General features: G+C 47.5%; 5 non-coding genes and 1 pseudogene across 5 annotated transcripts; all 6 read right to left on the bottom strand.

Moving 5' to 3' along the window:
* Positions 1-1,264: 1,264 nt before the first annotated feature.
* On the bottom strand, positions 1,265-1,343 carry LOC123389359. The gene has a single exon (XR_006603969.1). It is a non-coding gene; the product is annotated as a small nucleolar RNA SNORD115 (small nucleolar RNA).
* Positions 1,344-3,175: 1,832 nt separating this feature from the next.
* On the bottom strand, positions 3,176-3,258 carry LOC123389358. Its single transcript, XR_006603968.1, has one exon. It is a non-coding gene; the product is annotated as a small nucleolar RNA SNORD115 (small nucleolar RNA).
* A 1,740-nt stretch (positions 3,259-4,998) lies between these two features.
* Positions 4,999-5,085, bottom strand: LOC123389365 (annotated as a pseudogene).
* A 1,767-nt stretch (positions 5,086-6,852) lies between these two features.
* Positions 6,853-6,933, bottom strand: LOC123389442. Its single transcript, XR_006604044.1, has one exon. It is a non-coding gene; the product is annotated as a small nucleolar RNA SNORD115 (small nucleolar RNA).
* A 1,714-nt stretch (positions 6,934-8,647) lies between these two features.
* Positions 8,648-8,728, bottom strand: LOC123389364. Its single transcript, XR_006603972.1, has one exon. It is a non-coding gene; the product is annotated as a small nucleolar RNA SNORD115 (small nucleolar RNA).
* A 1,615-nt stretch (positions 8,729-10,343) lies between these two features.
* On the bottom strand, positions 10,344-10,422 carry LOC123389360. The gene has a single exon (XR_006603970.1). It is a non-coding gene; the product is annotated as a small nucleolar RNA SNORD115 (small nucleolar RNA).
* Between the last annotated feature and the right edge of the window lie 16,600 nt (positions 10,423-27,022).

The following is a 27,022-nucleotide window of genomic DNA, read 5'->3' as shown; positions in this document are numbered from 1 at the left end:
GATCTAGGCCCCTGTGTCAGCACCACCGTCGGCAGAACGGTCCGTGAACGTGGCACGGAGCACAGGGTTTTGGCGTGTCCCCCGCTGTCTCCCTTTTGCACGTGAGCCGAGGGGGGCGGTCAGGGACTTTTGGCCAGGACGCCGCCCCCCCCCCCATGGTCCCACCTGGGAGCCAAGGATCGGAGCCCCTACCCCGGAAGCCCAAGGTGGCTCGGGCCCACGGCTGCCCCAGGGCCGAGCTCTGAATGCCAGGTCACTGTCCACCACTACGGCCAGGCACACCACCCACCGGCTGCCCTGGGCGAGGTACCCGACTCTCGCCGTGCAGCGCCGCTTCGTCAGGACCCGGTCCCCCCCGGTGCTTGAGAGCCTCCGGAGAGAGGCTCCGACCCAATGGCTGCAAGGGCCTGGCCCTCGCAGATTCCGCCCCGTAGCCCCGTGGAACCCGGCTGTCGCGCGAGCACAAGGAATCCTCTTGCGCTCTTCGCAAGCAGCCTGGTGGGGTCTCCAACGCCTTGGGCCGTCTGCGCTGTGGGGCAGGGAGCTCAGGCCTCGTCAGCCCGCGGAAAACAAGCCAAGTCCCGGCCTCGAGCAACACCCCCGTGGCAGAAGATCACAGAAGCTTCTGAGACCACAAGTCTCACGTCCACCTACGTCCGTAGGCCCACGAGACACGCCCAGATGGATCAGGGGGCCTCAGGGTCTTCCTGATCCTATGGCGGCCACTCTGCGCTTTCCGGGTCTTGCCAGCCGCCCGGGCCCCACGCCTCGCGTCCCCTGCCCCTGGGATGGCTCAAGGGCACCCGCTCCCGGGGGTGGCCAACGACGTCTGGACCACGAGGACCGCCACCCCAAGCCCACGGCCTGCTGCAGAGTCACTGCTGGCTGGGCTACCCGCTTCCCAAGGCGTCTCGGGCCTCCCTCCGAGCCCAGAGGCTTTACGCTCACACCTCTGCTGCATGTCGACACACCGAGGACCTAGCCGGCCAGGCCCGCCGAAGGACACGACCGGGGGACGAGGATGGCGAAGCCCTGGCTCCCGGGGAGAGCTGTCCTGGGAAGAGGATGGGGGCGGTGGGCCGGCTTGAGTGCCAGGACACCCCCGTGGGCACGCGCAGAGGCGCCTAGTCTCCGGGGCCCAACGCGCGCGGAGACGCTCGCGCGTTGCGCTTCGTTTTCTCCTCTAGCGCCCAGCTGCAGCGCGCCCTCAAATGCCCCGAGGGTCTGGGGGCTGCTGCTGATCCCCGCACGGTCCACCTGCACTGGGCTCAGCGTAATCCTATTGAGCATGATTTTTAGGTCATCATCGCTCTCGAGACCATATGAGTTCTCATCATTGACCCCCAAGCAAGCCGGGGGGCGACGCGTGAGGTCGCCTGCCCACCCGGAACCCCCATCCTTACCGAGGGACGCGGTCGGGACGGCTCCATGCCTATTTCGGCGATCCGAGACACGGGCCCTTTTCTTGGCGGGGCTGGGAGAATCCAGACTTGGTCGTCAATGGCGAGATCCTCCCTGGGTGGACGGGGTTCTTCAAGGACAGAGGGAGAGGCCAGCCGTCAGAACGGCCTGCTCTTGTGTGCTCGTGCCCCATGATTTTGGCCGGACGATCGGTCACGCCCGGGAGCCCTGGCGCCGCTGTCTGGCCAGGCGGGTGGAGGAACGAAGAGACCCAAGGCTCGGAGCCGCAGCAAGCAAGGAAAAGGCCCCGGGGAGCGTCTTTGTTGTACAATCCCTGGGGCACTCCAGAACCTGTGGATGATCAGGTGGTCCCACTGTGGGAACCACCCCTGATTCTAAGAAAGGCCCCAGAACGTGGGCGGGAAACACTAGGTTATCGAGTGCCCCCCCCTCCCCTCCCGATGACAGTTGATTGGTCCCAGAGCTACACGGTGGAGGTCGGCCCCGATAACTTATGGTCAAGGCAGACGCCAACCCCCAGATTGTGCTATCGTCTGCCGGGCCGTGCATTTTTTTTTATAGTTGGTCTTTTTTTTTTTGGTATGCTGGCACTACTATGAAAGCAAACGTTTGCCCCCCATGCCCAATGTACGTGTCCACTGGTTCGATTGGGTAGTCGCCGCTTGTCATCGGCTCCTCCGCTCATTGAGGAGCGGAGGCAAGGGTGACGCAATGCCTCCCCTGCAACAGGGTCCAGAGTCTCTTCAGGCTCCCTGGCGGCACCCTCCTTGCCCCTGGGGGCAGGGCCGAAAGGCTCTCTTGCCACAAGGCCCACGATCTTTCCCTTTCTGTGGCCTGGCGGGTCTCGTCCGGTTGCCCTATCCAGCCAAATACCATTTTGCTCCATCGGCAGCCCTAGTCAAAAATCGAGGGATGTATTTTCATTGCAGCCTCCAAAGAGACCCTAAGTCTTGGGAGGTCTGGTGCCTAGGGCGGAGCGCTTGCACCCGCTACACCCCAAGATTAACATGCTGGGGCGTGGCTCGAGCAAACCCCATCGCTAGGGGGGTGACAGAAGTCCTGACGCCAAGGGTCTTCCCCGACCCGTCTCCTTCACGGGCGTGAACAGGTTCAACAAGGGATGTCCACACCGGATGCTCATGGCGCCACGCGTGATCTATGGCGTGTCATTCTCCCCCGGGATCACCGTCCCGGCCAGTTCCCAGCCAGGCCCAACGTTCGCCTGTTCCCTGCACCCTGGTTTTCTAGGGATCAAGGTGATGCCTGATCATAGTAGCAAGACAAACCCGCGCTTTTTTTCTGTGTGGACAACGGGGGTGCCTCCTAACCGCTTTAGCTCAGTGGTGGAGCCATAAGCGCCCGTGCCGGGACTCTGGCTTCGCCGGACGCCAGCCCCCCCATGGCGCCTCCCCGTCTCCCCGTCCCCCCAGAGTCTCCCCACGCCCTCACCGCCTGGTCGTGGCCACGCCAGCGCCTACTCACCTTCGCCGCCCAAGGCCTGCTGCAAGACACAAGGAAGACAAGGGTTTCCTAGGCATGGCTCCCAGGGAGCTGTCCAGGGGGGGGAGGGATTCAGTCTCTAGGCCGGTGGGCTGCCTCCCACAACCGCGAGGGGGCCCCTGACGTGCACGGGCTTTCCAGGGCAGGAGCAGGGATCCCCGGGGGATGCTTGGTCCTCAAGCTCCCAAGGGCAGCGCCCCTCCAGGGCCCCGAGGCTCCGGGGGATGCTGATCCCGGCACAGACGCCTGCATTGGGCCTCAGCCCGTAATCCTATTGAGCATGATTTTTAGGTCATCATCGCTCTTCGAGACCATTTGAGTTGTCATCATTGACCCAAGCAGGTTTGGCGGCGATGCGTGCGGTCCGTCGCGCTCCCCAGAACCCTGCTTACCGGGGCTGCGTGGAGGACTGCGCCATGAGCCGGGTCCTGAGACATTGGACCTGTGGGCAGGGCCGGGCCAGGCAAGACGAGCTGGTGCGGGCGATCTCCCCGCGTGTGGATGCGGTTCTGAGGAGAGACGCAGAGACCAGCTGTCCAAAAGCCCTGGTCCGGGGCACCGGCCGGACGGCCCGAGGGCTACCTTTCCCAACGTCCTGGCCGGTTGGGGGCCGGGCATCACGCTACGGCCGCCCAACGCAGGCTGATGTGCGAGACGACGGAGCAGGGCCCAGGGCCCCAGCTGCCCTTACCAGGGCATCCCAAACAAGGGAGATCTAGGCCCCTGTGTCAGCACCCAAGACCGTCGGCAGAACGGTCCGTGAACGTGGCACGAGTCACAGGGTTTTTGGCGTGTCCCCGCTGTCCACCCTTGCACACGTGACCGAGGGGGGCGGTTCGTCCCAGGGACTTTTTCTGCCAGGACGCCGCCCACCCCCCCCATGGCTCCCGCACCTGGGAGCCAAGGATCGGAGCCCCTACCCCGGAAGCCCCAAGGTGGCTCGTCCGCAAGGCTGCCCCAGGCCGCCGAGCTCTGAGAATGCCCCCAGGTCACTGTTCCACCACCTACGGCCAGGCACAGTCCGCCACCCACCCGGCTGCCCTGGGCCGAGGTACCCGACTCTCGCCGTTGCAGCGCCGCCTGCGTCGTCAGGACCCCGCGTCCCCCGGTGCTTGAGAGCCTCCGGAGAGAGGCCTTTTCGACCCAATGGCTGCAAGGGCCTGGCCCCTCGCAGATTCCGCCCCGTAGCCCCGTGGAACCCGGCTGTCGCGCGCGAGCACAAGGAATCCTCTTGCGCTGCGTTCGTTCGCCAAGCAGCCTGGTGGCGGGCTCTCCACGCCTTTGGCGTCTGCGCTGTGGGGCAGGAGCTCAGGCCTCGTCAGCCCGCGTAAACAAAGGGCCAAGCCCGGGCCTCGTAGCACACCCACCCCGTGGCAGAACTGATCACAGAAGCAGCTTCTGAGACCAACAATTCTCACGTCCACTACGTCCGTAGCGCCCACTGCGACACGGCCCAGATGGATCAGAGGGGCCTCAGGGTCTCCTGATCCTATGGCGGGCCACTCGTGCGCTTTTCGGGTCTTGCCAGCCCGCCCGGCCCCCACTGCTCGCTCGTCCCCGCCCCTGGGCTATGGCTCAAAAGGGCACCCGTCTCCCGGGGTGGCCCACGACGTCTATGGGATCAACGAGACCGCGCGACCCCAAGCCCCACGGCCTGCTGGCAAGAGTCACTACTGCTGGGCTACCCGCTTCCCAAGGCGTCTCGGGCCTCCCTCCGAGCCCAGACAGGCTTCCTCCGCTCACACCTCTGCTGCAATGTCGACACAGACCGAGGACCTCTAGCCGGCCGTCCCGCCGAAGGACACGAGGGGGGACGAGGATTGCGAAAGCCCCTGGCTCCTGGGGAGCTGTCCTGGGAACGAGGATGGGGCGAGTGGTCCGGCTTGAGTGCCAGGACACCCCCGTGGGCACTACGACGCAGATGGCGCCTAGTCTCCGGGCCCAACGCCAGGAGCGGGCGCTCGACGCGCACCCGTGTTCGTTCCTCTCTCTAGCGCCCATCCCTGCAGCGCGCCCTCTAAATGCCCCCGAGGGTTCTGGGGGCTGCTGCTGATCCCCCCACGGGTCCCCTGCACTGGCCCTCAGCGTAATCCTATGGAGCATGATTTTTAGGTCATCAAGCGGCTCTTCGCGAGACCATATAGAGTTCTTCATCATTGACCCAAGCAAGCCGGGGGCCGACGCGTGGAGGTCCCTGCCCTCACCGGAACCCCTCCCTCACTCGAGGGAGCGGTCGGGACGGCGCCATGCCCCGGCGATCCAGAGTACCAACGGGCCCTTTGGGCGGGGCTGTGGGAGAAAGCCATACTTGGTCGTCAAGGCGAGATCCTCCCTGGGGCGACGGGGTTTCTAAGGACAGAGGAGAGGCCAGCCGTCAGAACGGCCTGCTCTGCTGTGGCTCGTGCCCATGCGCGACTCACGATCGGCTCACGTCACGCCCGGAGCCCTGGCCCGTGCTGGCCAGGCGGGTGGGAGGAACGAACGACCCAAGGCTCGGAGCCGCCGCAGCAAGGAAAAAGGCCCCGGGTTGAGCCGCATGTTGTAACATCCCTGGAACTTCCAGAACCTGTGGAGATCAGGGCCCCTGTGGGGAACCACCCCTTGCTAAGAAAGGCCCCAGAACTGTGGCGTGAACACTAGGTTATCGAGTGCCCCCCCCCTCCGATGCCTCCCGATATGCTCCCGGGCCCCGAGCCAACGGGGGCGGCCCCAGAACTTATGCCATGCAGACGCCAACCCCAGATTGGCCCGGCTGCCGTCCGTGCAGTCCGTAGTGCGCTGGGCAACTCGTCAGCCAACGTTGGCCCCCATGCCCAGACGGTCCACGTCTGGAGATGGAGTCCCGCGGGTCACGGTCTCTCCGCCCGCCAGGAAGGCAGGGGACCAATGCCCCCCACGCCCCTGCAACAGGGTCCAGAGTTCTCCCCGCGTGGCGGCCGCCTCCTCTGGGGGCCTGGCCCGACAGGCCTCTCGGCCCAATTGGCCGCTGTGGCCTCTGGGGCTCGCCCATTCTTGCCCATGTCCAGCCAAACCATGCTCCATCGGCAAGCCCAAGCAAACATCGAGGGCTGTACTTCAGCAGCCATCCCAGGCATACCCACCAAGTCATTGAGGAGTGACTGCGTGCCTAGGGGCCAAGGAGCTCTGCACCCACGCCTCCAGCCCCAGAAACATTGCGCTTGGAGCCGTTTGGCTCGAGCCCACCGCCCACTCGCTGAGGGGGATACAGAAGTACCTGACGCCAAACGGATCGTCCCGACCGTCTCCTCACGGGCCGCACAGGACACAAAGGGATGTCCAAGGAGGCCTCAGGGCCACGCGGATCTATGGGTAGATGCATCCCCCCGGTATCCAGTCCCGGCCAGTTCCGCCGCGGGCCCAACGTTCGCGTTCCCTGCACCTGCGGACTGGGTCTCAAGGGAGCCTGAATCACACGCGCAAGCCAACGCTGTGTGGACAACGGGGGCCTCCACCCGTAGCTCAGTGGTGGAGCCAGAGCCCCGTGCCGGGACTCTGGCTTCGCGGACGACGCCCATGGAGTACCTGCTCAGTCTCTTCCAGCCATAGGCCCAGAGTCTTCCCACTAGACCTGTCGTGGCCAACGCCGCGCTTCCTACCATCCTGTGCGCCCTAATAAGGCTACTTGACTGCAAGACACAATTGGAGACAAGGTAGTTCCTAAGGCTATGGCTCCCAGGGAGCGTCCAGGGTGAAGGGGAGTGGGAATTCAGTATCTTCTAGGCTCGGTAGTGGTGATTCCTACACACCGCAGAGTGTAGGTCCCTGACGTGCAACGGTGCTTACTTTCCAGGTCTAGGAAGCAAGGGATCCCCGTGGGGACTGCTTGACTCAAGCTACCCATAAGGGCAGCGCCCCCTCCAGGGCCCCGAGGCTCCGGGGGATGCTGATCCCGGCACAGACGCCTGCATTGGGCCTCAGCGTAATCCTATTGAGCATGATTTTTAGGTCATCATCGCTCTTCGAGACCATTTGAGTTGTCATCATTGACCCAAGCAGGTTGGCGGCATCGTGCGTCGCGTCAGTCCCCCCATAACCGCACCCGGGCTGCGAGTGGATGACTGCGCCAATGAGCCGGTCCTGATACCTTGGAACCACTGGCAGGTCCGGGCCCCCAGCAAGACGAGCTGGTGCGGGCGATCTCCCCGCGTGGTGGATGCGGGGTCACTGAGGAAGAGAGACGCAGAGACCAGCTTGTCCAAAAGCCCTGTTCCGGGGCAAACCACCGCCAGAAAGTGCCGAGGCTCTACCTTTCCCAACGTCCCCGTGCCCGTTGGGGCCGGGTAGCACTGGCCCCGACCCACGCATTGGATGATGTGCGAGACGACGGAGCAGGGCCCAGGGCCCCAGCTGCCCCTACCATGGGCCATCCCCAAACAAGGGAGATCTAGATGCCCCTGTGTCAGCAACCACGTCGGCAGGAACTGCAGAATCGGTCCGTGAACGTGGCACGAGCCACAGTGTTTTCGGCGTTTTTGCCACGCTTGTCTCCCTGCCACGTGAGCCGCAGGGGGCGGTCAGGACTTTTGCCAGGACGTCGCCCCAATCCCACCCATCGGTCCCCTCGGGATTGCCAAGGATCGGAGCCCCCTACCCCGGAAGCCAAGGTGGCTCAGGGGCCCTACGGCTGCCCCATGATATGGCCGGCTCTGATGCCAGGTCACTGTCACCACTACGGCCAGGCACACCACACACGGGGCCATGGGCGAGGGGTACCCGACTCTCGACGTTGCAGCGCCGCTTCGTCCGGACCCAGGATCCCGGTGCTGAGAGCCTCCGGAGAGAGGCTCCGACCCAATGGCTACAAGGGCCTGGCCCCCTCGCAGATTCCGCCCCGTAGCCCCGTGGGAATCCCGGCTGTCGCTGCTGAGCACAAGCGAATCTCTGGGATTTCGCAAAGCAGCCTGGTGGGGTCTCCAACGCTTGGGGCGTCTGAGCTGTGGGGCAGGAGCTCAGGCCTGTCAGGCCCGCGGAAACAAGCCAAGTCCCGGGAATCGAGCAACACCCCGTGGCAGAAGGATCCACCAGAAGCTTCTAGACCACAAAGTCTCACGTCACACTACGTCCCGTAGGACCGGCACGAGACACGCCCAGTGCGATCAGGGGGCCTCAGGGTCTCCATCCTGATCCTATGGCGTTCCAACTCTGTCGCTTTCCGGGTCCTTGCCAGCCAACCCGGCCCACCCCCCACGCTGCGTTTCCCCGTGCGCCAGTGGGATGGCCTCAAGGGCCACCGCTCTCCCTTGGTGTCCCCCACGACGCCGTCATGGACCACGAGGACCGCCACACCCCGCAAGACCCACCCTGCCTGCTGCAGATGTCATGCTGGGCTAAACCCCCGCTTCCCAAGGCGTTTCGGGCATCCCTCCAGAGCCCATGAGGCTTCCCGCTCTCACCTCTTGCTGCATTGGCGACACAACGTGGACCTAGCGGCCAGGCCCGCCGAAGGACACGAGGGGGACGAGGGGATGGCGAAGCCCTGGCTCCCGGGGAGCTGTCCTGGGAAAGAAGAGTGAGATGGGGGCCGGTGGGCCCGCTTGAGGGCCGAACACCCCCGTGGGCACGCGCAGAGGAGCCTAGGCTCCGGGGCCAACGCGCGGAGACGTCGCGCGTTCGTTCTCCCTCTAGGCGCCCAGCTGCAGCGCAGCCCTCAAATGCCCCGAGGGTCTGGGGCTGCTGCTGATCCCCGCACGGTCCCCCTGCACTGGGCCCTCAGCGAATCCTATATGAGCACGATTTTTAGGTCATCATCGCTCTTCGAGACCATATTAGTTCTCATCATTGGACCCAAGCAAGCCGGGCGACGCGTGAGGTCCCTGCCCACCCGAACCCCTCCTCACCGAGGGAGCGGGTAGGGGACGGCGCCCTGCCCCTGCGGCATCCGAGACACGGCCCTTTGGGCGGGGCTGGGAGAAGCCAGACTTTGGTCGTCAAGGCGAGATCCTCCCTGGGGGGACGGGGTTCTAAGGACAGAGGGAAGCCAGCCGTCAAGAACGGCCTGCTCCGTGGCTCGTGCCCCATGCGGCCCCCTACGATCGGTCACGCCCGGAGCCCTGGCCTCGCTGGGCCAGGCGGGTGGAGGAACGAACGACCCAAGGCTCGGAAGCCGCCGCAAGCAAGGAAAAGGGCCCCGGGGAGCCGCTGTACATCCCTGGAACCTCCAGAACCTGTTGGAGATCAGGGCCCCTGTTGGAACCACCCCTTGCTAAGAAAGGCCCCCCCAGAACCGTGGGCGGGAACACTAGGTTATATCGAGTGCCCCCCCCCCCCCGAGGCCTCCCGGGCCCCGAGCCAACGGGGGCGGCCCCAGAAACTTATGGCCAGGCAGACGCCAAACCCCAGATTGGGCCCGGGCTGCCGTCCGTGCAATCCGGGCGCTGGCACTCGCAGCCAACGTTGGCCCCCATGCCCAGAAGGTCCACGTCTGGAGAGGGTAGTCGCGGGTCACGGTCTCCCGCCAGCGGAAGCAGGGGAGCCAATGCCCGCCCTGCAAGCAGGGTCCAGAGTCTCACCGCGTGGCGGGCCCACCTATGGGGGCCGGCCCGACAGGCTCTCGAACCAAGCTACGCTGTGGCCTGGCGGCTCCCCTTTGCCCATGGTCCAGCCAAACCATTGCTCCATCGGCCAGCCCAAGCAACATCGAGGGCTGTTACTTCAGCGCCTCCCCGGCTCCCAAAGTCCTTGGGAGTTCTGGTGCCTAGGGCAGGAGCTCTGATCGCTCCAGCCCCAAGAAAAATGCGCTGGGTGGGCTCGAGCAACCGCCACCTCGTGAGGGGGACAGAAGTCCCGACGCACGGGTCTCCCGACCTCGTTCCTCACGGGCTCAACAGGACCAAAAGGGAGATCCAAGGAGGCCTACAGGGCCCACGCGGCATCTATGGCGGCATCCCGGGATCCAGTCCCGCCAGTTCCCTTGTGACCCAGCTCGCGTTCCCTGCACCTGGGATGGCTCAAGGGAGCCTGATCACAAAAATCGCAAGCCAACGCTGTGTGGGGGACAACGGGGGCCTCCAAACACACCGTACTCAGTGGTGGAGCCAGAGCCCCGTGCGGGACTCTGGCCAGCGGGCTACGCCCATGGCCTGCCGTCTCCCGCCAGGCCCAGAGTCTCCCACTCACCTGTCATTAGCCAGCGCCAGCCTACCACCTGGCCCAAGGCCTGCTGCAAGACACAAGGAGACAAGGGTTCCTAAGGCATGGCTCCCAGGAGCTGTCCAGGGAGGGAGGGATTCAGTCTCTAGGCCGGGTGGGCTGCCTCCCACACCTGAGGGGCCTGGCGACGCACGGGCTTTCCAGGGCAGGAGCAGGGATCCCGGGGATGCTTGGCCTCAAGCTCCCAAGGGCAGCGCCCCTCCAGGGCCCGAGGCTCCGGGGATGCTGATCCCGGCACAGACGCCTGCATTGGGCCTCAGCGTAATCCTATTGAGCATGATTTTAGGTCATCATGCTCTTCGAGACCATTTGAGTTGTCATCATTGACCCAAGCAGGTTGGCGGCGTCGTGCGGTCGCGTCGCCCCAGAACCTGCTTACGGGGCTGCGTGGAGGACTGCGCCATGAGCGGGGTCCTGAGACATTGGACCTGTGGGCAGGGCGGGCCAGGCAAGACGAGCTGGTGCAGGCGATCTCCCCGCGTGTGGATGCGGTTCTGAGGAGAGACGCAGAGACCAGCTGTCCAAAAGCCTGGTGGGCACGGCCGGACGGCCGAGGCTACCTTCCCCAGCTCCTGGCCGGTGGGGGCCGGGCATACGGCCGACCGCATGGCTGATGTGAGAGACAGCCGGGCAGGAGGGCCCCAGCTGCCCTTACCAGGGCATCCCCAAACAAGGAGATCTAGGCCCCTGTGTCAGCACCACCGTCGGCAGAACGGTCCGTGAGCGTGGCACGGAGCACAGGGTTTTGGCGTGTCCCGCTGTCACCCTTGCATGAGCCGAGGGGCGGTCAGGGACTTTTAGCCAGGGCGCCGCCCACCCCATGGTCCCACCTGGGAGCCAAGGATCGGAGCCCCTACCCCGAAGCCCAAGGTGGCTCGGGCCCACGGCTGCCCCAGGGCCGGCTCCTGAATGCCAGGTCACTGTCCACCACTACGGCCAGGCACACCCACCCACGGCTGCCTGGGCAGTACCGACTCTCGCCGTGCAGCGCCGGCCAGCAGGAGGAAGAAAATAATAAAATTTAGAGGATAAATAGATAATATGGAAACTAAAATCAATAAAAGATATCAATGAGGGGACCCTAGAAGATGGCAGAGAAGTAGGGAATAATAGTTTTGTCTCATCACTAAAAATCAGTTATCAAATCTTTCTGAAAACCTACAAAATCAATGGGATTTCTGAGAAAATAATTGCTACAATTCTACAAATAGAAAAGTGAAAACTTTTTGCAAGGTAGGAGGTATGTTGATATGAATCTGAGGAGCTACATTGGAAGGTAAACCCATGAGTGGGGAGTAAGCCTCTGTAAGCCAGCTACTGGAAAGTGTTACAAGCAGCAGAGCTCAAAATTGGACCTTTTAGAAGTTTACCTGAAAGGTGTTCAAGAGGCAAAGTGGGACAGAATCCCAAGTGGAACATTGTTGTATCAGGATCCCCAGGATCACAAAAAGAATAGGGGTGCCCAAATGCGTCCAGGTTCCCAGGCATTGGAATGGAGAAGATGGTTGCAAACAGTGAGACCAAGTATCAGATTTCTGTTTGGTGTTTCCATAAACCATGAATCGCTGCTCAGTTGGGTGACCACTCTCCATGAAAGGGCCCAGCAAGAGGCAGTACTGCAGTAAGACCCCTCTCCTCCCCACCCCAGGAGGACCAGTATGGGTTACTGCTGCACGAGTCCATAATGTTTGGAGATGCAAAACGGGGTCACATGCCTGAGATAAAATTGCTTTGTCACAGGCTGGGTGAACACAAGAGTTTGGAGAGAAACCAGCAAGAAAAGAGTGATTGTTTTTCTGTGAGGGCCCACTGAAGAGTGTAGAGGAGCAAAATTTCAGCTTCTGGGGTACAGATAAGTTCACCATTATTTTAAGTCCTCCCCCAAGAGCTCTGGGGCCTCTTAAACTGAGCTTAGCCCCTTGACAAAAGCTATGCAATTCCTCGAGGGCAAAGACACCTGAGAATCATCCAAATGAGCCCTTCCCTCAACAGACCAGCAGAAACTTCCAACTAATACGAAGTGTACTGATCATACATAAATGTAAAACTCCTGCTCTTGGGGAAAGAAGTACATAGCACTTGTGTTTTTTTTTTTCTCTTATTATCCTTTAGTCCAGTTTTATATTTTATTATACTTTTCAGCTATGTTCTAATTTTATCAATTATTTTTAAGACTTTTTAAATTTTCATTTTTACAGTTATGGAATATATATGTTTGCACATATTATATACAATATATACTATATATACCATATACTATATATATAGTGTATATATATATATGAAAATATACTATATATATTCATATTTGACATCCTTTCACTGTGTTCAAGTTTATTTTTGTAAGTCTATACATTTTTTTTCTTACTTATTTTGGGATCTAGTTTCTTCTAACAAGCAAACCAAAATACACTCAGGAACCAGTTTATCATTCTGTTCTGTTAAAATTCTTGTCTGATTTATTCCAGTTTTATCCCCAATTTCCCCTTTTCCTTTCTATTTGGTTTTGGTTCTATTCTGATTAGTATAGTGTATATTTTTCTGATATAGTTATTATTATTTTGTCCTTCAGTTTTATATTTTATTATCCTTTCAACTATTTCAAACCTTATCATTTTTAATTTTTATTTTTACATGCTACATATATATATATTTCATTTTTTGTTTTCTTTCATTGTATTCAATTACAATTGTGTGCATGCGCATGTGTGTATGTGTGTGTGTGTATAGATACATATATTTCTTTTCTTTATTTCTTGCTTATTTTTGGATCTAGTTTCTTCTAACAAACAGACAAAATACATTCAGAATCCTGTTTATCATTCTTTTCTGTTCTACTTCTTATTTGATTTTGTTCTCTCTCCTTTATTCTTTTTCTCTTCTTTCTGTTTTCTGTTCTCTTATGATCTGTGTAGTGTATAATTTTCTGATGTCATTGTTGCTGAATTTGTATTTTCCCTCTTTTACCTATTCTTTTCTGGACATAATGACAAGATGGGAGAACTCACCCCAAGAAAGAGAATAAGACGCAGAACTCTCAGCCAGGGATATAATAAATATGGACAGAAGCAAGATGTTGGAACTAGAATTAAAAACAATGATTATAAGGATACTGCTGGGCTTGAAAAAAACATAGAAGAACTCTAGAGAGTCCATTAGTGGAGAAATAAAAACTAAAACCGAATCAGGTTGAAATAAAAAAGCTACTACTGGGGTTCAATAAAAAAAAAAATGGAGGCTCTAAGTGCTATGGTAAATGAGGCTGAAGAGAGAGTCAGTGATACAGAAGATGAAATGATGGAAAATAAGGAAGCCTAGAAAAAGAGATAAACTACTAGATCATGAAAGGAGGATACAAGAGATCAGCAAAACCATAAAGTGAAACAATATTAGAACTGCTAGGGACCCAAAGTAAGAGGAAAGATAGGGAATGACAAAAAGATTATTTGAACAAATTATAGCTGAGAACTTCCCTAATCTGGGGAAAGAAAGAGGAATTCAACTCCAGGAGGCAAAGACAGGCACCTTCAAAACCAATAAAAATATGTCAATTCAACATATAATAGTGAAACTTGCAAATTTCAGAGGTAAAAATAAAATCCTGGGAGCAGCCTGAGACAAGAAGTCCTTAACCTGCAAGGGATGAAACATAAGCAGACCTATCCACAGAGACCTGGCAGGCCAGAAATGGCTGGCATGATATATTCAGGGTACTAAATGAGACAAATATTCATCCAAGAATACTTCATCTAGCAAGCTTGTCATTCGAAATAGAAGGAGAGATAAAGAACTTCCGGGACAATCAGAAAGCAAAAATAATTTATGATCACTAAACCAGTTCTGCAGGATAGATTAAAGGGGATCCACTAAGTGAAGGAAGAACCCAAATGTAACAAATACCAGAAAGGAACAGGGTCAACATAAAGAAACAGTGACTTTACAGGTAATACAGTGACACTAAATTCCTATCTATCAATAATTACTCTGAATATAAATGTATTAAATGCTCAAATCAAAAGACACAGGGTATCAGATTAGATAAAAAGAACAATAAGCCAAACAGAGAAAGAATTACCATATGATTTCACTCATATGTGCAATATAAGGAATAGAGCTGAGGACCATATGGGAAGGGAATGAAAACTAAATGGGAAGACATTAGAGAGGGAGAAAAACTATAAGAGACTCTGAACTGTGGAAAACAAACCGAGGATTACTGAATAGAAGGAGATGGGGGGATGGGTGACCAGGTGGTGGGTATAAAGGAAAGCACATGTTGGGATGAGCACTAATTAATATGCAACTAATTAAAATTATTGAACCTTATGATGTGCTATATGCTGGCTAACTGAAAATTTAAAAAAATCCATCCATATGCTATCAACAAGAGACTCATTTTAGACTGAAGGTCTAGACTACATGTTGAAAGTGAGGGGGTGGAGAACCATTTATCATGGTAATGGACACCAAAATAAAGCTGGGCAGCAATCCTTATATCAGACAAATTAAGTTTTAAACCAACGATTATAATGAGAGATGAAGAGAGATAACAATATCATAATAAAAGGGTGTACCTAACAAGAATATCTAACACGTAAAAATATTAATGTACCTAACATGGGAGCAGTCAATTATATAAATCAATTAATAACAAAATTAAAGAAATATATTGTTAATAAAACAATAAGAGTAGGGGACTTTAATGCCCCACCCACAGCAAAGGACAGATCTTTTAAGCAGAAGATCTATAGTGAAACAAGGGCTTTGAATAACACACTGGACCAGATGGACTTCATAGATATATACAGAGGATTTCATCCTAAAGCAACAGAATACACATTCTTCTCAAATGAACATGGAACACTTTCCAAACTATATCACATACTGAATCACAAATCAGGTCTCAATCAGTACCAAAAGATTGGGAATATTCCCTGCATATTTTTAGGCCACAATGCTTTAAGCCTTGAACTCAATGATAAAAGAAAATATGAAAGAAACCCAAATACATGTTAGTTAAAGAGAATCCTACCAGAGAATGAATGGGACAACAAGGAAGTTAAAGAAGAAGAACAACAACAAAAAAGCAAATGAGAATGAAAACAAAACAGTTCAGAACCTTTGGGATGCAACAAAGGCAGTCCTGAGAGGGAAGTACATAGCAATACAAGGCTTTCTCAAGAAACAAGAAAAGTCTCAAATACAAATCTAAACTTATGCCTAAAAAAATTGAAGAAAGAACAGTAAATAAAACTTAAACCAAGCAGAAGAGAAATAATAAATATAAGAGCAGAAATCTATGAAATAGAAACCAAAAGAACAGTAAAACAGATCAATGAAATGGGGAGTTGGCTCTGTGAAATAATTAGTAAGAACAGTAAACCCGTAGCCAGACTTAAAAAGAAAACAGATAGGACCCAAATAAATAAAATCATAAATGAAAGATGGGAGATCACAGCCAACACACACACACACACACACACACACAAATAATAGAAACAATTATAAGAACATATTATGAACAACTATATACCAACAAATTAGGTTATCTGGAAGAAATGGATGCATTCCTAGAATTATACTACTAAAAAACTACTAAAACTGAAACTGGCAGAAACAGAAAATCTGAGCAAACCCAAAACAGCAACAAAATGGAATCAGTAATCAAGACTTCCCCAATAAACAGGAGTCCAGGACCAGATGACTCCCCTAAGACTGTACCAAGCATTTAAAGAAATTAATACCTCTTCCTGTGAAGCTGTTTCAAAAAATAGAAATGGAAGGAAAACTTCTAAACTTGTTCTATGAAACCAGCATTGCCTTGATTCCAAAACCAGCGACCCCACCAAAAAGAAGAATTACAGGCCAATATTCTTTATGAACATGGATGCCAAAATTCTCACCAAGATACTAGCCAATAGGATCCAACAGTACATTAAAAGGATTATTCACCAGGATGCCTGGGTGGCTCAGTTGGTTAAACCACTGCCTTCAGCTCGGGTCATGATTCCAGCATCCTGGGATTGAGTCCAGCATCAGGTTCCTTGCTCAGCAGGGATCCTGCTTCTCTCTCTGCCTCTGCCTACCACTCTGTCTGCCTGTGCTCACTCTGACAAATGAGTAGATAAAATCTTAAAAAAAGGATTATTCAACACAGTGAAGCAGGTTTTAATCATGGGCTGCAAGGATGGTTCAACATTTGCAAATCAATCAACTTGACATATAACATTATCAAAAGATAGAATAATCATATGATCTCAATTGACACAGCAAAAGCATTTGGCAAAATATATCATCTGTCCTTGATTAAATCTTTCCACAGTGTTGGGACAGAGGCAACCTATCTTAATATCATAAAAGCCATCTATGAAAAGCCCACAGCAAATATAATTCTCAATGGACAAAAATTGAGAGCAAGACGGATATCCACACTCAGCACTGCTGGTGAACATAGTACTAGAAGTCTTGGCCTCAGTGGTCAAACAGCCAAAAGAAATAAAATGCATTCAAATTGGCAAAGAAGTCAACTCTCACTCTTTGCAGATGACATGATATTCTATGTGGAAAACCCCAAAGACTCCACTCAAAATTTGCTAGCTTTCATACAGGAGCTCAGCAACATGGTAGGATATAAAATCAATACACTGAAATAAGCTTTCTCACTGAAAGGAGACAGGATGAAGATAAATTAAGGAATTTATCCTATTTATAATTGCACCAAAACCCATAAGATATCTAAGAATAAACTTAAGTCAAGAGGTAGAAGACCTTACTATGAAAATTATAGAACACTTATGAAAGAAATTGAGGAAGACACAAAGGAATGAAAAAACATTTCATGCTCATTTATTAGAAGAACAAATATTGTTAAAATGTCTATGTTACCCAGAGCAATCTATACATTCAGGGCAATCCTTATGGAAAAACCATCAAAATTTTTCACAGAGCTGGAACAAACAATCCTAAAATTTGTATGGAACCAGAAAACACCCCAAATATCCAGAAGGATTTTGAAGAAGAAAGCCAAATCTGATGGCATCACAATGCTGGGCTTTATGCTATAATACAAAGCTTCAGTCATCAAGATAGTATGGTACTGGCATAAAAACAGACACGTAGATCAGTAGAAGAAAATGGAGAACCCAGAAATTGATCCTAAACTCTATGGTCAACTAATCTTCAACAAAACAGGAAAGAATACTCAATGGAAAATAGACATTCTCTTCAAAAAATCTTGCTGAAAAAACTGGATAGCCACATTCAGGGAATGAAACTGGACCATTTTCTTACAGTATACACAAAAATAAACTCAAAATGGATAAAAGACTTAAATGTGGGACGATACTCCATCAAAATCCTGGAAAAGAACCCAGGCAGGAACCTCTTTGACCAAAACTGCAGCAAGTTCTTGCTAGACACATCTCTAAAGACAAGGGAAACGAAAGCAAAAATGAACTATTGGGACTTTATAAAGATTAAAAAAAAAAAACTAAAAAACCTTTTGAACAGCTAAGGAGATAGACAAAGCCAAAAGCAAACTGCAGATTGGAAGATACATGAAAATGTCTTATCAGATAAAGGGTTAATATTAAGATTTATAAAGAATTTGTTAAACTCACCACCCAAAATCAAATAATCCAGTCATGTAATCGAAAGAAGACTTAAATAGACATTTCTTCAAAGAGGACACAAAAATGGTCAACAGACATATGAAAAAAATGTTCAGTATTACTTGGAATTAAGGAAATGCAGATCAAAACTACAATGAGATACCACCTCACAGTAGTCAGAATGTCTAAAATTAACCAATCAGGAAACAACAAATGTTGGTGAGGATGCAGAGAAAGGGGAACCTCCTTACACTGTTGTTGGATTGCAAGCTGGTACAGCACTCTGTTTTTTCATATTAAAGTTAAAAATATAACTACCCTACAGCCCAGAAATTGCATTACTAGGTTTAGGATACAAACATAGTGATCCAAAGGGGGCAAGTGCACTCCAGTGTTTATAGCAACAATATCCACAATAGCTAAGCTATGGAAGAGCCTGCATGTCCCCTGATGATGAATGGATAAAGCAGATGTAATACACACACACACACACACACACACACACACACACACTCACACTGGAATATTACTTAGCCATCAAAAATGAAATCTTACCATTTACAATGATGTGGATGAAACTAGAGGTTATTATGCTAAACAAATTAAGTCAATCAGAGGAAGACAACTATCACATGATCTCACTCATACGTGTAATTTAATAGACAAAACAGGGTACCATAGGGAGGGAAAAATTAAATAAGTTGAAATCAGAGTGGGAGGCAAACCATAAGAGATTCTTAATTATAGGAAATAAATTGAAGGTTGCTGGAAGGGAGATAGGTCAGGGGATGGGGTAACTGGGTGATGTGCATTAAGGAGGACACATGATGTAATGGGCACTGGTTGTTATTTGCAACTGATGAATTTCTGAATTCTACTTCTGAAACAGAGAGTATCATATATGCTAATTGAATTTGAATGAAATAAAATTTAAAAAAACAAAAATAATTAAAAAGTTAAAAAAATTTCATACAACCAGGAGCTGGTTCCTTTTAAAATTGAGAAACATATAGGCAGACTATGAAAGAGAAAAGAGAAAGGACCCAATTAAATAAAACCACAAGAGAGGAGAAATAACAACCAATGTCACTGAATGCAAAAAATTATAAGAGAATATTATGAAAAACTGTATGTCAACAAAATGGACAACCTTGAAGAAATGGATAAATTCCTAGAAATATATAAATTACCAACTTTGATACAGGAAGAAAAACAAAGCTTTGATAACCAGTGAAGATATTGGAGCAGTAATTTAAAAAATCCAAACAACAACAATAAAAACAAAACCTTCAGGGCCAGATGGCTTCACAGACAAATTCTATCAAATATTTTTTAAAGCTTTCCTGCCTCAATCTAGTTACTTTGTATGCAAAGTAATATTAGTTTCTGGTGTAAAGTTTAGTGACTCGACACTTGTATACAATACCTGGTGCTCAACACAAGTGCAGTCCTTAATCCTTATCACCTATTTAACATATCCTGCTACTCTCCTCCCCTTCAGTGACCATGAATTTGTTCTCTCTAGTTAAGAGTCTGTTTCTTGGTTTTCCTCTTTTTTTTTTTTTTTTTTACATTATGATCATTTTTTTGTTTCTTAAATTCCACATATAAGCGAAATCATATGATATTTGTCATTTTCTGACTGACATTTCACTTAGTGTAATACTCCCTAACTCCATCCACATTGCTGCAAATGACAAGATTCTGTTCCTTTTTATGGCTGAGTAATATTCCATTGTTTATATACACACCACATGTTCCTTATCCATCTATCAGCTTATGGGCATTTGTGCTCCTTCCAAAATTTGGATATGATAGATAATGCTGCAGTAAACATCAGGATGCATGGATTACTCAAATCAGTATTTTTGTATCCTTTGTTTAAATACCTAGTACTGCAATTGCTTGGTTGTAGGGTAGGTCTATTTTTAGCTTTTTGAGAAACCTCCACAGTGTTTTCCACAGTGGCTGTACCAGTTTGCATTTGCACTAATAGCATAACAGCCTTCCCCTTTATCCACACCCTCATTAATATTTGTTGAACCTTATGTTGTTCACTTAAACCACTCTGACTAGTGTGAGATGATATCTCCATGTAGTTGTGATTTGTATTTCCCTGATGATGAGTGATGTTGAGCATCTTTTCATTTGCCTGTTGGGCATCTGAATGTCTTCTTTGTATAAATGTCTGCTCATGCCTTCTTCCCATTTTTAATTGGATTGTTTGGTTTTGGGGTATTGAGTTTGATAAGTTCTTTATAAATTTTGATAATAACCCTCTATCAGGTATGTCACTTGAAAATATCTTCTTCCTTTCTGTAGGTTGCCTTTTATTTTTGTTATTTTTCCCTTCACTCTGCAGAAGCTTTTAATTTTGATCCATTTCTATTAGCTAATTTGTGCTTTTGTTCCTTTGCCTCAGAACAAATATCTAGAATGAAGTCACTATGGCCTCTGTCATAGAAATTACTTCTTTTGTTCTCCTCTAGGATTTTAAGGGTTTCCTGTGTACATTTAGGTCTTTAACCCACTTGATTTTATCTTTTTTTATGGTGCATTAAAATGGTCCAGATTCATTATTTGCACGTTGCTGTATAGTTTTTCCAACATCAGGTGCTGAAGAGACCTTTTCCCTCCATCGGATAATCTATCCTGTTTTGTCAAAAATTAATTGACCATGTAGTAATGATGCACAAATCCAGTAAAGTCACAGAATACAAAATCAACATATACAAATCTGTTACATTTTGATACACTAATAATGAAACAGCAGAAAAAGAAATCAACTTTTGCTTTTGTTTCCCTTGCCTTTGGTGACATGACTTGAAAGAACTTGATGTGTCAAAGAAGTTACTGCTTATGTTCTTCTCTAGGAGTTTGTTGGATTCCTATCTCACATTAAGGTCTTTCATGAATATTTGGGGCTTCATCAAGATAAAAAGCTTCTGCACAGCAAATGAAAGAGTCAATGAAACAAAGAGGTGACCCACGGAATGGGAGAAGATACTTGTAAATGTTATTACAGATAAAAAGCTGGTATCCAAGATCTACAACGAACTTCTCAAACTCAACATTCAAAAAACAAATAATTGAGTGGAAAAAATAGGCAGAAGACATGAACAGACACTTCTCCAAAGAAGACATATGAATGGCTCACAAACTCATGAAAAAGTGTTCATCATCATTAGCCATCAGGGAAATTCAAATCAAAACCACTTTGAGAGACCACCTTACACCAGTTAGAATGGCAAAAATGGAAAGAAACAGCAAATGTTGGAGAAGTTGTGGAAAAAGGGGAACCCTCTTACACTCTTGGTGGGAACACAAGTTGGTACAGCCAGTTTGGAAAACAGTATGGTGGCTCCTCAAGAAGTTAAAAATAGAGCAACCCTATAACCCAGGAATTACACTACTGGGTTTTACCTCCAAAATACAGATGTTGTAAAAAGAAGTTGCACATGTACCCCAATGTTCATAGCAGCAATGTCCACAATAGCCAAGCTGTGGGAAGAGCCAAGATGCCCCTCAACAGATTAATGGATAAAGAAGATGTGGTCCACATATACAAAGGAATATTACTTAGCCATCAGAAAGGATGAACACCCACTATTTGTGTGGACATGGATGGAACTGGAGGAATTATGCTAAGTGAAATAAGTCAAGCAGAGATAAACAATTATCATATAGTTTTACTTATATATGGAACATGAGGAATAGCATGGAGGACATTAGAAGAAGAAAGGGAAAAATAAGAGGGGGCATTTCAGAGTGAGGGATGAACCTCAAGAAACTATGGACTCCAGGAAACAAATTGAGGGTTTCAGAGAGGAGAGGTGTGAGAGGATGGGTTAGCCAAGTGATGGGTATTAAGGAGGGCACATATTTTGATGGGAATTGTGTGTTATATCCAAACAATGAATCATGGAATACTATATCAAAGTTAATGAAGTACTGTATGGTGACTAACATAACATAATATAAATAAATAAATAAATAAATAAACAAGAAAGAGAAATCAAATACCATTTAAAGTTGCATCAAAAACTATAAGATCATAAGAATAAATTTTACCATAGAGTTAAAATATCTGTACCCTGATAACTACAGGACATTTGTGAAGGAAACTGAAGATGACACCAGGAACTTGAAAAATATACATGCTCATATATTGAAGAACAAATATTGTTAAAATGTCTATGTTACTGAAAGCAATCTACTCGTTTAATGTAATTCTTATAAACATACCAAAAGCACTGTTAACAGAGCTAGAACAAATAATCCTAAAGCTTATTTGGAACCACAAATGAACAAAATAGCCAAAATAACCTTTGAAAATGAAAACACACCTGGAGACATTTCAATTATGGTCTTCAAGTTACATTACAAAGCTATAGTGATCAACTGGCACAAAAGTGGCACACAGATCAATAGAACAGAATAGAAAACCCTGAAGTTAACCTACCAAGCATTTAAAAATCAGTAATACCTATTCTTCTCAAACTATTCCAAAAAATAGAAAAGGAAGGAAATCTTCCAATTTCATATTATGAAACCAGCATTACCTTGATACCAAAAAACAGATAAAGGCATTCCTGAAAAATAAAACTACAGACAAATATTATTGATGACCATGCAGCAAAAATTCTCAATAAAATATGAGAAAATTGAGTCCAAAGAATACATCAAAAAAAGCATTCACCACAATCAAGTGGAAATTACTCACTGGTTGCAAGTGTTGTTCAATATTCACAAATCAATCAATGTGATACAGGACATTCCATTGCATATGTGGACCTAAAGAACCATAGGATCATTTCAATAGATACAGAGAATGTATTTGACAAAGTACAAGATCCATTCATGATAAAAACCCTCAACAAAGTAGATTTAGAGGGAACATACCTCAACACAATAAAGGCCATCAGTGAAAAATCCACAGCTAAAATCATCCTTGATGTGAAAAAAACAGAGCTTTCCCCATAAGGTGAGGAATAAAACAAGGATGTTCACTCTCACCACTTTTATTTATCATATTGCTGATAGCCACAGTAATCAAACCACACAAAGAAATAAAAGGTATCTAAATCACTAAGGATGAAGTAAAACTTTCACTATTTGCAGATAATATTCTATTTAAAAAAAAAAAGACCATCAAAAATTGCTAGAACTGATTCAAATTCAGTGAAGACATAGGATGCAAAATATTTGTGCAGAAATCTGTTTCATTTCTAAGCAATTAATGAAGCAGCAGAAAGAGAAATTAAGAAAACCATACCACTCATAATGGCACCCAAAATAATAAGATACCTAGAAATAAATCTAACCAAGGAAGTAAAGTCTCAGTACTCTGTAAACTATATGATACTTATGAAAAAAATTGAAGATGATAGGGAAAAAAAAGGAAATATACTCCATGTCCATGGACTGGAAGAACAAATATTGTTAAAATATACTACTCCCCAAATCCTACAATTTTATGCAATACTTACAAATTACATTTTTCATAGAACTAGAACAATCCGGAAATTAATATAAAACGAAAAAAGACCCCAGATAGTCAAGGAAATTTTGAAAAAACAAAAACAAAACTGGAGCCATCATGATTCCAGACTTCATGTTATATTACAAAGCCATTGTGATCAAAACAGTATAGTACGAGTACAAAAATAGACACATATATCAATAGAACAGAATAGAAAATCCAGAAATAAACCCACATCTATATGGTCAGTTAATTCTCAACAAAGAAGGAAAGACTATCCAATGGAAAAAAGGCAGCATCTGCAACAAATGGTGCTGGGAAAAGTGAGCAGAAATATGCAAATAACGAATCTTGACCACGTTCCTACACTATACACATAATATAAATTTTAAATGGACAAAAGACCTAAATGTGAGACATAAAGTCATAAAAATCCTGGAAGAGAACATTGGCAGTAATCTCTTTGATAAAGTATAGCAACTTCATTCTAGATATGTTTCATGAACTAGGGAAAACAAAAGCAAAAATAAAGTAAATGGACTACATTAAAATGAAAGCTTCTATACAGCAAAGAAAACAATTAACAAAAATAAAACTGGGGTCCAGCAAAGGAAACAGTTAACAAAATCAAAAGACAACTGACAGAATGGGAGAAGATATTTGCAAACGACATATCAGATAAAGGACTAGTGTCCAGAATCTATAAAGAACTTAACAAACTCAACACCCAAAGAACAAATAATCCAATCAAGAAATGGGCAGAGGACATGAACAGACATTTCTGCAAAGAAGACATCCAGATGGCCAACAGACACATGAAAAAGTGCTCCATATCACTCGGCATCAGGGAAATACAAATCAAAACCACAATGCGATATCACCTCACACCAGTCAGAATGGCTAAAACCAACAAGTCAGGAAATGACAGATGCTGGCGAGGATGTGGAGAAAGGGGAACCCTCCTACACTGTTGGTGGGAATGCAAGCTTGTGCAACCTCTCTGGAAAACAGCATGGAGGTTCCTCAAAATGTTGAAAATAGAACTGTCCTATGACCCAGCAATTGCACTATTGGGTATTTACCCTAAAGATACAAACGTAGTGATCCAAAGGGGCACGTGTACTCGAATGTTTATAGCAGCAATGTCCACAATAGCCAAACTATGGAAAGAACCTAGATGTCCATCAACAGATGAATGGATCAAGAAGATGTGGTATATATACACAATGGAATACTATGCAGCCATCAAAAGAAATGAAATCTTGCCATTTGCGACAACATGGATGGAACTAGAGGGTATCATGCTTAGCGAAATAAGTCAAGCGGAGAAAGACAACTATCATATGATCTCCCTGATATGAGGAAGTGGTGATGCAACATGGGGGCTTAAGTGGGTAGGAGAAGAATCAATGAAACAAGATGGGATTGGGAGGGAGTCAAACCATAAGTGACTCTTAATCTCACAAAACAAACTGAGGGTTGCTGGGGGGAGGGGGTTTGGGAGAAGGGGGTGGTATTATGGACATTGGGGAGGGTATGTGTTTTGGTGAGTGCTGTGAAGTGTGTAAACCTGGTGATTCACAGACCTGTACCCCTGGGGATAAAAATATATGTTTATAAAAAATAAAAAATTATATTAAAAAAAATAAAAGGAAAAAAAATATGCACCAAAAAAAAAAAAAAAAAAAAAAAAAAAAAAAAAAGCACCTGATGTAATGAGCACTGGGTGTTTTATGCTGCTGATGAATAATTAAATTCTACTCTGAAGCTAATAATACAATATATGTTAACTAAATTGAATTTAAATAAAGAATTAAAAAAAAAAACTGGGGTCATCACGCTACCTGATTTCAAGCTTTACTACAAAGCTGTGATCACCAAGACAGCATGGTACTGGCATAAAAACAGACACATAGACTAGTGGAACAGAGTAGAGAGCCCAGATATGGACCCTCAACTCTATGGGCAAATAATCTTTGACAAAGCAGGAAAAAATATACAGTGGAAAAAAGACAGTCTTTTCAATAAATGGTGCTGGGAAAACTGGGCAGCTATATGTAGAAGAATAAAACCCGACTACTCTATTACACCATACACAAAGATTAACTCAAAATGGATAAAAGTGTGTAAACCTGGTGATTCACAGACCTGTACCCCTGGGGATAAAAATATATGTTTATAAAAAATAAAAAATTATATAAAAAAAATGGATAAAAGACCTCAATGTGAGACAGGAATCCATCAGAATCCTAGAGGAGAACAGAGGCAGTAATCTCTTCGATATCAGCCACAGCAACTTCTTTCAAGATATGTCTCCAAAGGCAAAGGAAACAAAAGCAAAAATAAACTTTTGGGATTTCATCAAAATCAAAAGCTTATTCACAGCAAAGAAAACAGTCAAGAAAACAAAGAGTCAACCCACGGAATGGGAGAAGATATTTGCAAATGACAGTACAGACAAAAGGTTGATATCCAAGTTCCATAATGAACTCCTCAAACTCAACACACACAAACAGACAAGCATATAAAAAATGGGCAGAAGATATGAATAGACACTTCTCCAATGAAGACATACAAATGGCTATCAGACACATAAAAAAATGTTCACCATCACTAGCCATCAGGGAGATTCAAATTAAAACCACATTGAGATATTACCTTACACCAGTTAGAATGGCCAAAATTAGCAATACAGGAAACAACATGTGTTGGGGGGGGGGATGTGGAGAAAGGGGAACCCTCTTCCACTGTTGGTGGGAATGCAAGTTGGTGCAGCCTCTTTGGAGAACAGTGTGGAGATTCCTCAAGAAATTAAAAATAGAACTTCCCTATGACACTGCAATTTCACTACTAGTATTTACCCCAAAGATACAGATGTAGTGAAAAGAAGGGCCATCTGTACCCCAATGTTTATAGCAGCAATGGCCACAGTCGCCCAAATGTGGAAAGAACCAAGATGCCCTTCAACGGAAGAATGGATAAGGAAGATGTGGTCCATATACACTATGGAGTATTATGCCTCCATCAGAAAGGACAAATACCCAACTTTTGTATCAACATGGACGGGACTGGAAGAGATGATGCTGAGTGAAATAAGTCAAGCAGAGAGAGTCAATTATCATATGGTTTCACTTATTTGTGGAGCATAACAAATAGCATGGAGGACATGGGGAATTAGAGAGGAGAAGGGAGTTGAGGGAAATTGGAAGGAGAGTTGAACCATGAGAGACTATGGACTCTAAAAAACAATCTGAGGGGTTTGAATTGGGTGGGTGGGAGGTTGGGGTACCAGGTGGTAGGTATTATAGAGGGCACAGATTGCATGGAGCATTGGGTGTGGTGAAAAAATAATGCATACTGTTATGCCAAAAATAAATAAAAAATAAATTAAAAAAAAAAACTAAAATGCAGCCTAGGGAATGAGAGAGGATATTTGCAAATGACATATCTGATACAGGTTTATTATCCTAAATATGCAAAGAACTTAAAGAATTTATAAACTCAGTACCTAAAAAACACAAACAAACAAATAATCCAACTAAAAATGTGCAGAAGTTATGAACAGACATTTTCCCAAAGACATATAGATGACTAAGAGATACATGAAATGATAATTATCACTCACTCATCATCAAGGAAATACAAGTCAAAAGCACAATGAGATATCAACTCACATCTGTCAGAATGGCTAAAAATAAAACACAGGAAATAAAAGATTTTTTGCAAAGACTGAGAGAAAGGAGAACCTCCTTACATTATTGTTGGGAATGCAAACTGGTGCAGCCAATCTGGAAAATAGTATGGAGGTTCCTCAAAATGTTCAAAATAGAGCTACTAG

Source organism: Mustela putorius, unplaced genomic scaffold (assembly GCF_011764305.1).
Source record: "Mustela putorius furo isolate JIRA1106 unplaced genomic scaffold, ASM1176430v1.1 tig00003972_pilon_pilon_pilon, whole genome shotgun sequence".
NCBI classification, from domain to species: Eukaryota; Metazoa; Chordata; class Mammalia; order Carnivora; family Mustelidae; genus Mustela; species Mustela putorius.
The sequence above is the reverse complement of the archived record's forward strand: the minus strand, read 5'-3'. Positions and strand labels throughout refer to the sequence as shown.